At 43.0% G+C, this 10676-nt stretch overlaps 1 long non-coding RNA gene across 1 annotated transcript; it reads right to left on the reverse strand.

Moving 5' to 3' along the window:
* Positions 1–958: 958 nt before the first annotated feature.
* Positions 959–10281, reverse strand: LOC131920612 (uncharacterized). The gene is made up of 3 exons (XR_009381719.1): positions 10157–10281; positions 5038–5123; positions 959–1239 (listed from the first exon to the last, which is right to left on the reverse strand). It is a non-coding gene; the product is annotated as an uncharacterized LOC131920612 (long non-coding RNA).
* Between the last annotated feature and the right edge of the window lie 395 nt (positions 10282–10676).

Raw genomic sequence — 10676 nt, forward strand, 5'->3', positions numbered from 1 at the left:
AAGTTCCCCTATATTGCTGGAAAAGTGACAGTGGATTCATCTGGGTGCAGGTTAGGCTACAGTTATATTCAAGCGTCAATAAAGGACTGATTCTAAGATCTTCTCCCCATACCACGTTGTGTGAGTACGCCATCCCTTATGTCAAACGGCATAATAGTTAATACAACTTACATACTTTTTGAATATACTTTAAATTATATATGATACCTATTGTAAAGTTGATGCTATGAAAAAGCCACGATACTGTCTTGTTTAAGGAATAACTGGAAAAGAATCTATATTTTATTTTTCATCCAAGATTTGTTGGATTTAACATGATGGAAGCTATGGATACACTCAGCAAACCGTGCTGGGTCACACATACAGACCCCGGCAACAGGCAACTCAGTATGAGTTTCTGCTCAGCCTCTCTTGGCTAGGTGACCTTGAACCAGTTGCTTAGTCCACTTCTGTGGAAGAGGACAGCACAGGTGCTGACAAGCGCATTTGTTCCATGGAAATGAGTTCCTTCCATCAGAGCACCATTCCTGGCATATGTAAGACTTGGTCAACGGTTGTGCTTCTGTTTGTCACCTAAATCATATCCCTGGCCAGATCAAGAGCTCTGTTCTCCTCGTGGCCCACAACATCTGCCAGAGCCTCCCACTCAGCAGGTGCTCAATTACTCTGTTGACTTTTGGTAGAATTATTTCCCACAAGAAATGTCACAGGAGATGCTTTGGAAAAGTACACAAAGGCAGTTCTATTTGTAATGCTATCTGAGGACTAAGAGGACAGAGGAGGGACTCAAAGGGAAGTTTCTGGAACATTCATTTGGGAAACATTTTCTCAATATCTAGTATGTGCTAACGACCACGCTCTGAGCTCCAGGGATGTGTCAGAACAGGCACAACTCCATTTTTGTATGGGATGTGGGGAGAAGGACATGCAAACCAGTGCCTGGCCAGAACAAGGCAAGGAGGGCTGAGAGGCAGGTGGTGCCTGTGGCTGTGTCTCTGTCAGCTATGGACGGGAATGTCCTAGACAATTATAGCTTCAGGATTAGTCAGTGGTCCCTATTTCTGTGTCTGCGTGCTGTAGCAGCTCTTCTGAAAATGAGAATGGTGTTAAAATTGAAAATGGAATTAGGTCTCTTGGGAACGAGAGCAGAAGTGGTTTGGGGAGAAAATATCCAAACTGTGTAAAAGAAGAAGCAGAGATTCCATCACGATTGTTGATTTCTTCAGCTTCCAATACGGTCTGAAAGACAGTTCAGAAGACTTAACATTTGTTTCCTTAGAGTTCCAGCTGACTAATTGATAAGAGAGCTTCAATCCCCAACGACCCCTTCTCACAGGATAGAAAGATGGTAGAACCCTGCGGAGCGGCCGGGGGCCTGGCAGAGGAGTGAAGGTTCTTGCTTCCTGGTCCTCAGTCAGGACATCTCGGTTTGCCTGTCTGTCCCCACCTGTTAGTCAGTTTCCCATCTCTTCTGGCAACTTGTTTCAAAAAGAACAGCAAAAATTAAGATAATTTTCTAATTAAAATAGGCATAAATTACCACCCTCACTAACTATTTTAGGAAATGAAAGGTAAAAGTTAGGCATTCTGAAAATTTACTTGTTTCACAAGTAAATTCTGGTTCTCAGTTGATCTTCTTAAACCCAGGGCTTAAATAGACACACAAGACCATTATGTAAAAAAATGGGTTCTACCTCTACATGCTAGCAATGAGCCACCAGAAGACCAAGAAGGCAATTATATTCAGCATAACAGTAACAGTAATAAACATATTAAGAATACATTTTTTAAGAGTGCAAGGTTGGTAACTGAAATGTTGTTGAGAGAAAGTAGGGATGAAGGTGGGGGACAGACCTGAGAAATGCAGAAAAGGAAAATACCAGGACAGAGTGGGGTAACTGGGAGGGGAAGAAGTATGGGGGGAAACCAAAGGAGAGTGGGGAGGAGTGAGGAGTATCCACCAAAATAAAATATGTTCAAAAATACCACATAGAAACCCATTGCTTTATAAGTTAATTATAATAAGAAATCACAGAGGAATCTACATAAGGGGAAAGTGCTCCTCTGTCCACACAACAGGAAACTGGACACTGTTAGGGCAAGAACACTTTTGAGATCGATCTATAGATTCAATATAGCCAACCACCAAGTCACAGGATTTCTTTTGAATAGAGGCACTAGTGGATCATGACATATACAGTGATAAGCTCTGTAAACGACTAAAAGGGACTGGATTCCAAACCTAATCCCAGCCCTCCGGTGCTCAGGACTGTGTGTGGCACTGGGGTGGCCACACAAGCGGAGAACCGTGAGCAGAATCAAGGGCATGAGTGACAAGTGGTATTTGCCAAAGAAGTTCAAGATGTGTTTTCCTCCCAAGGACAGCAGCAAGAGCAGGAACAAGTCACACGATGAGAGCATGGACTTACAACTCATGTATCCAAATACACCCGAACTTCTGTTAGTGGCTTTTCTTGTTGTGACAAAGCACATTTCAAAAGAAACCTAAAGAAGTAGGGGTTTATTTATTCTTCTATTTTTCACTGAAAATAGATTTTCCCATATAATCCATTCTGATTATGGTTTCCCTTACCCACCTCCCCCTAGTTCCTCCTCATCTCCCTTCCCATCTAAATCCACACCCTTCCTCCCTCCCTCCCTCCCTCCTTCCCTCCCTTCCTCCTTCCTTCCCTCCCTCCCTCCCTCCCTCCCCCCTTCCCTCCCTTTCTCTCTCTCTCTCTCTCTCTCTCTCTCTCTCTCTCTCTCTCTCTCTGTCTCTCTTTCAATAGAAAACAGACAGGCATCTAAAAATAATTTTAAAAAAGATAAAATAAAAACTAGCCAACTGGGACACAACAACAACAAAAACAAACAAACAAACAGAAGGAAAGAGCCAAAGGAAAAGCATAAGAAAGACTTGTAGATGCAGAGACACACGTGTTCACACATGGAAATCCCATACAAACACAAAATCAGAAACCATAATGTATACACAAAAGACCTGTAAAATTAAAAAAAAGCCAAAGAAGCTCCAAATATGCCACCGAGTTTGTTTTGCGTTGGTCAACTGTGGCTGGGCATGGGGCCAGAGAGGCCCCAGGAGAGGGATTATTTTGGCTAATGCTTGAGGGTATAGTCTTTCATGACGTCATGGTGGGAAAGGAGGGCCAAGGGAACAAGAGGCGGGTGGTCACGCTGCATGCTGCATTTGCAGCCATGAAGAGAAGAGAGAGACTGAGGGAGAGCAATGGCACAGGCTGGGGCAGGGGGCATGAGCAAGAGCATGTCTACACATGGGCTGGTGCCCACACATGTGCCAGTGCCCATGCATGTGCCAGTGCCCACACATGTGCCAATGCCCACACATGTGCCAGTGCCCACACGTGCCAGTGCTCACACACGTGCTGGTTCCTACACATGTGCTGCTGCCTACACATGTGCCAGTTCCTACACATGTGCCGGTTCCTATGCATGTGCTGGTGCTCAGCTTACTCTCCCCTTTTTTTATTCAGTTCAGGACTCCATCCACGGAATGGAACCACCCGTACTTGGGGTAGATCGTCCTACTTTAATGAACCAAATCTAGAAAAGCCCAAGTAGTGTAGTGTGTGACTCCGTTCATAAGGAACAGACAAATGCAGAGAGACAGGAAGATTCATAGCTACCAGGAAGGAGAAGGAGGACAAATGGGAAGTGGATGTGGGAGTCCTTAATGGGTGATGGGTGATGCAGATGTTCTCTAATAGTGGTAATGGTTGCACAGCTCTGAGCACATTAAGATCCACTGGCTGGGGCGCTTTGGCAAGGTGAGTTTTATGAATATGTTGATTCTATTTCAATGAAGCCAATAGTCAATCACAACAACAGCCAAAACAACATTGTTGACAATAGAAATCATTCAGGACCACAGTACTTGGGATTCCTATCCATGTTGACCTTGCCTGAAACCCAGAAATTATTACCCCACTTCTCTAGTATTTCTGTGCATGCTAGGAAATAGCATTTGAGTAGGAATTTGAATAGTCATTACTGTAATCACACAGTCCCATTCTACAGTTTCATGTTACAGTCTATTTTCTCGTTACAGTCCATTTTCTTGTGAGCTGGGGTGGGATGTTTTATTCCACTAAGCACTTAGTGTTCATCTCACCAATTGACTCCTAGATTTATAATTGGCTCCACTTTTTCCCAGAAACCAAATCAAAATCCAGGAAGTAAACAAAAATTCCCAAACTCATAAAAGAACTCATAAAAGAACTAAGACTAGTCCAACTTCACAGACCACTTTCAATTCTTATTCTGTGCTGAGCCCATTGAAAACTAAAACCCACCTCCCTGTAATTGCTGATTCCTCCTCTTTCATAACCCTGCTTCCTGTGAGTTTCCCACTTCTCTTATTTGAAGATGTTTTCATGACCCCTCTAGCCTTTTCTTCTACACACTAACCTTCTCAGTCCCCTTTACTTCTTCCTTAGGTTTTTAAGTTATTGTCTTGAACCCATCCTACATCTGCTCTAAAGCGAAGGGTCTGGAGGCAAAAATATATGAAGGCATTTCTCCAACCATGCTGCTTCAGGCTCCTTAAAAATGCATGCTTACCTCCTTCAACCAGGCTTTAAAGTCAGGCAATTTTTGGCAAATGGTGGCTGTGAAAAAACTGGAGTTCAGATAGGATAAGGTTTTGCCCAAGATAACCTAGTCATAAAACAGCAGACGCAGGAATGAAATTGGGGTTTTCTTGCATTTACTACTGACTTGAATTCATTTGCCTATTAAGAATCCCTAGACCTTCAACATCAGAGAAAACAAGAATTGACTCCAGTCTCCGAAAGAGTCCTACTGAAGAACTAGCATTCTCTAAGCAACTAGGGGTTGTAGATCTTAGGGTGGATGCTAGTTTGCAAACAAGTGTATTTGTTGTAATTAGAAGTCCCTAAAATTTTGAAGGGCTCTTTGTTTGCTGGGAGAGCTATTTTCTCTTGAAAGGAAAAAACAAATCGTTTACTCAGCATGGTTTGATGTCACTGTTTTTCTTACCACAGTGAGGTAGTGTCCCAGAGAGAACATTCCTTAGCTTCTCATTCCTTTCTCCCAGGATTCCCTCTTCACAGGGTGCCTTTTAACTGCAGCAATGCCAAAAAAAAAAAAAAAAAAAAAAAAAAAAGCAGTTATTTTGATCAAAGCATAAAATGCATCTTTTATTCTGAGAAATATTTTCCCCTAAAATGTCTGGAGTCCTGGGCAGCATTCCTTGGTGGAGAGGCCCAGTCTTTGGCTACAGGCACTGGTTACACCCAGAGGTGGCTAGAAGCTCTCTTTATAGGTCAGGGCTCTGGCCAGTGAAGGCATAAAGCTTGCTTTTAGTGAGGCAGTTGTTAAGGGAGTCTGCACAAGATCAAACTATGGCAAGTAGTCAACAGAAGGCAGCTTTTCCCAAGACTTCCCAGGAAGTGGTTCTTGCTCCCCAGCAGAGGCGACAGAGGTCACAGGAAGAGCTTTCAAGGGTGACATGGCTGCATTTTAGTTCACAGTTACTTTCAACATGAAGAGTGAGGAATGGAGGGTGGAGCAAGGGTCTGAGCAGTGCCATCTGCTGCAGGTAGAGGTCCAGAAAGGAGAGAAGAGGAAGTCCTCCGGTGGAGTTCTTTGAGGGGCCAGAGAGGGCAGGTAGTGAGCACCCAAAACATCCTTTTTCCATACAGACTGAGCATCCCTAATGGCTGCCAGTGTAGCAAAGGGCTTCCACCTGTGCAGTATTCAGGGTTTTCCAGATCTCCATATCAGGGATTCTCAGCCAGTAATTAAAAAAAAAAAATCAGGAATGAAATTTGAGATTTGGAACACTTTTGTTCAAATATTATGGATAAGGCATACTCAGTCTATAGAATTAGCCCTGGTGGTAAATGATTCTAAACAATCTCTGAGTGTGTGTGTGTGTGTGTGTGTGTGTGTGTGTGTGTGTATGTGTGTGTGTGTGTGTGTGTGTTTGTTTGATATGAAAAGTTCAAATATTAAGCTTTAAACTCAGATCTATGCCACTCCACATGTTTGGCATTATGTCTCATAGTTTCACCACTTCATGAAAGAGAAACTCTTTCCTAATTAGGAATTTTGGCATGTATGAACATTAAAAAAAGTAGTGTATGTTTTGTGATAAGCTGTATTTTTTATTTCTCCAAACCACTCCTTACCCCTTTTCTAAAACTCCTATCGGAACCCACTAATGGGAGGTGAAATCTCATGATTGGCACCTTCACTATTCATTCAAGCATTTACTTAGCAAATGAAGCAAGTTCATAGGGCCTGGAGGTGCAGCAGTGAAAATGTAAATGAAGTCCTTGGCCCCACAGATGTGCGCCATTGAGAAGAGGTCAGAGCCCGAGTAAGACTTCTACAGCACACTGGGACTTAGCACTGGGGAATTGGGAGAAGCTGAGGGCAGAGACAACTGTGTAGTCACTTGGGTCATGTGGTTAGGGATCCCTTTGTTGAGGCAGTGACATTTCAGCAGATCTGAACGACATACGAGGGCATATTCCAGGCAGAAGCTCCTGTCAGGTTCTCTTCAGTAGGGGTTTTGTGGAGGGAGATTATAGCAGAAGTGCCACTGTTTGCTTAAGAACTGAGCAGTATTTGGGGGAATCGTTGCTCAGTAGATGATGCCTGGGATCTAGATGTAGCACCATGGTTACAAGATAACTGCCTGCTATAGAGAGGTACTGCCCAGCAGTGACTCACTGAATTAGTTTAATCTGAATGAAAACCCCTTTCAAGTTGTACAGTTCCATAGACTCATGAGATGATTCTGTGTTTGCTTTTCTATAAGGAACCATTATATAAAACTTTATGGCTTTGGGGCCTTTAGGATTTTTTCCTCAAGGACTCCTGCTTGTCTAGGAGGCATAGAAGCACCCATGGCAGCAAGATGAACAAGCTAGTCTGGCATGGTTCAATAAAACTTTATTTATACACAGGCTGTAGGTGCCTGGTCCTGGTTTATGGATCCTTCTCGGCAGGGGTTCCTTTGGGTCTGTCTGAAGTCTGGATGGATGTCTGTTTTCTCATGAAAAACAACTGCTAGGCTTTCTTACTTGTTTTTGGCTCCCCCTCTTTGCTTTCATATCTTCACCACCACTGTCACCTGTCTGCCTGCTCCATGCTCAGACTTCCAAACCTAGGTACTCACTTGAGCTCTCTACTGGCCAATCCATAAGCAGCTATACTGAGCTCTGTTCTAAACTACAAGCCACGAGGTTCTAAGTTAGGAGAAAATGAGTTAAGGGGCAAAGAGAAGATATCAGCGAGCCCTAAGGAAAATTGTTTATGCTGCAGAACGTGAACCACTCGAAGGTTCTGAAGGCTCTTGGGTTTCTGGTTCTGTTTCCTAGGGTGTTAGCTGTATTCTGGAGAGCTCAGGATTCTGGTTAAGAATAAAAAGATGAAATTGCAGGGCATAATCTCAGTTGTCAATCAACTGAATCCCGTTGGTTTTGAGAGAAATGTTATGACTCTGCTTTTTCTACAGAATTTAAGGAGAGCAGAAATGTACAATAGAGTTACTCCTTTTGAAGTGCTGCCTGTCCAGTGTATGGACTACTCCTCACAGTTTCACCTGAGTGAATGGGAATGATTGAAAATTGGTCACTTGAAGATGACCGCAGGGATAGCAAAACCTTCATCCAGCTGTTTGGGCCACCCAGGGGAATAATCAAACTATCACATTGCACAAGTGAGACAGGAACCCTTCACAAGCTACTTGGCTAAACATGGTGGTCTCGGGAGGGCTGCTGATGAAGCATCAGGTCTGACTTTGGGTAAGGAGTCCTAGTCTCCTCACCTTCAGTGTGATGACAGTAAGAGCTGACACCTAGTGTTTATGAAGACTTAAAGAACGACAAACTGCCTGGCAGTGTGCCTGGTACAGTGTAGGTATTCAGTGGTATTATCTTTTGTGGAAAAAAAAAGATAAGTCATGTTAAATTACAAGAAAATTTTATTTAAACTACAGAAAACTGAGGAAACATTTGAAAACTTGCACGACATAATTAAAATAAATGAGGTTTTCTAATTTGAGTTCTCTAGAAATTCCTGATACCTACTGTCCTCTGACACTACCACACTCCTTCCAATAAAGAGTCTTCTCCAGGTTCTGCACATTAAAGCTGGTCCACACTGACTTCACAGGATGGAATCTTATCAGGATATTGTACATCTCCCTTATTCTATTTTCACATAATCAGAACTTACTATATAATAAGGTTATGGAACTTTATGATGAAACAAAGTATATGTTGAGGATGTTTTGTAAATTCAAGGGTCAGCTTATTCAATACCACATTCCCAAGACAAAAATAGAATCAGGGCATCAGGGGTGTCTCCCAGCCTCTTACAGTTCACCCACAACTTTCTATTACCATCAGATAATGATCCATTCTGCCTCACAAAGCCCATCTCCCATGCTTATCAGCAGACTCTAGAAATGGTTTCAATAGCACACTTTCCTCCAACACAGCAGGGAGGCATAAAACCCCTGACTACTTTTCTTCCTGCCACACCTCGGCAGCTGATTGTGACATCACAGGCTCATTGCCTTCTTACCCTAACAACTAACTGCAGTATGAGCTCTGGGCCTCAGAGATGGTACCTTTATCTTAATTTATCATTTCTTTCTAAAATTAAGGATGGGTCTGTTTGGGCTTATGGTTTGAGGGTACAGTCCATTATGGTAGAGAAGGCATGGTGATAGAAGTGTGAGTTGGTTGATTCCTACTGTATCCATAGTCAGTACACAGAGATGCATACTGGTGTAAAATACTGATTGGCCAGTAGCCAGGCAAGAAGTATAGGCAGAGTGAGCAGACAAGGAGAATTCTGGGAAGAGGAAGAGGAGATTCAGGAGTTGTCAGACAGACACAGAGGAAGTAAGATAAGACGGCAGAACTGAGAAAAGGTATAGAAATGTTGAGATAAACGGGTGCATTGTTGAGTCTACTTTTAAACAACCACTAATCTCAAATATTGTACATTTTTATGGATTTTTATATATTGATACAAACTTAATGCTATTTTCTTATACTGTATATATGTTTCTAATCTTGCTTAAGGTATTGTACCTATGCAGCTCATTTAAAAAGGTTATGTAAAGTTTTAGTCTTTAAAAGTTATTTAGGATATTAAAAAATATAGGTTAGTAGTTAGTCATCTATAGTAATCAAACTTATAATCATGTTAGGTATGTTTTCAAGGTCATACAGAGATATATTTTAGATAGATGAGTGATCATCAAACACTTCAAAGACCTATAGAATATGGCATTTAAAATATTTTAATAACATAAGGTTTTTCTTGAAGTTGAAACATATCTGCCATTTAAGGAATTGCTCAACATCCTTAGTCATCAGGGAAATGCAAATCAAAACAACTCTGAGATACCAACTTACACTTGGCAGAATGGCTAAGATAAAAAACACTGAAGACAGCTTATGTTGGAGAGGATGTGGAGCAAGGAGAACACTCCTACACTGTTGGTGGGAATGCAAAGTTATACAGCCACTCTGGAAATCAGTATGCTGGTTTCTCAGAAAGTTGGGAATAATTCTTCCTCAAGACCCAGTTATACCACTCTTGGACATATACCCAAGGAATGCTCAATCTTACCACAAGGACACATGCTCAACTATGTTCATATCAGCATTATTCATAATAGCAAGAACCTGGAAACAACCTAGATGCCCCTCAACTGAAGAATGGATAAAGAAAATGTGGCACATATACACAATGGAGTACTACTCAGCAGTAAAAAACAATGATATCATGAAATTTGCAGGCAAATGGATGGATCTAGAAAATGTCATCTTGAGTGAGGTAACCCAGACTCAGAAGGACAAACATAGTGTGTAATCACTCATAAGTGGATACTAAATGGGAGGGAAGGGATGGCCAGACTGCAACCCACAACTCCAGAGAGGCTAGCTAATAGGGAAAGACCCTAGGAGGGACACATGGATGACCCTGTGAAGGAGAAGTGGATGAGATCTACATAAGTGGACTGGGTGTCGGGGGGTGGCAGAGGGCGAGGAGTGGGGGATGAGAACATAGGGAAATGGGAGGGTCGAGCTGGAACAGGGACAGAGTGGGAGGGCAGGGAGGAAGATACCATGATAGATGAGGACATCATGGGAATAGGAAGAGGCAGGGTGCTGGGGAGACTCTCAGGAATCCACAAGGCTGACCCCACCTTGGTCTGCTGGCAGTGGTCCAGAGGATGCCTGGACCAGTCTGGTAACCAGCCTAGCAAATAACCTAGCTGTCATCATAGAGCCTTTGTCCAGTGACAGATGGAGGCAGATACAGAGATCCACGGCCAGGCACCAGGCTGAGTTCCGGGAATCCAATTGATGAGAGAGAGGAGAGATGCTGCAGGTGAAGGACGTTGAGATCATGATGGGAGGATGTGCAGAGATCATGAACCACACTAGTGGAAACCCATGAACTGTGGACTGGTAGCTGTGGAGCCCCCATGGGACTGGACTAGGCCCTCTGGATATGGTAGACAGTTTTTTGGCTTGAACTGTTTGGGGGGTACCCAGGCAGGGGGATCGGACTCTGTCCCTGGTGCATGGGCAGGCTTCTGGGAATCCAGTGCCTGTGGTTTGACACCTTGCACAGCCTTGGTG

This window comes from Peromyscus eremicus, chromosome 10, assembly GCF_949786415.1.
Source record: "Peromyscus eremicus chromosome 10, PerEre_H2_v1, whole genome shotgun sequence".
Taxonomy (NCBI): Eukaryota; Metazoa; Chordata; class Mammalia; order Rodentia; family Cricetidae; genus Peromyscus; species Peromyscus eremicus.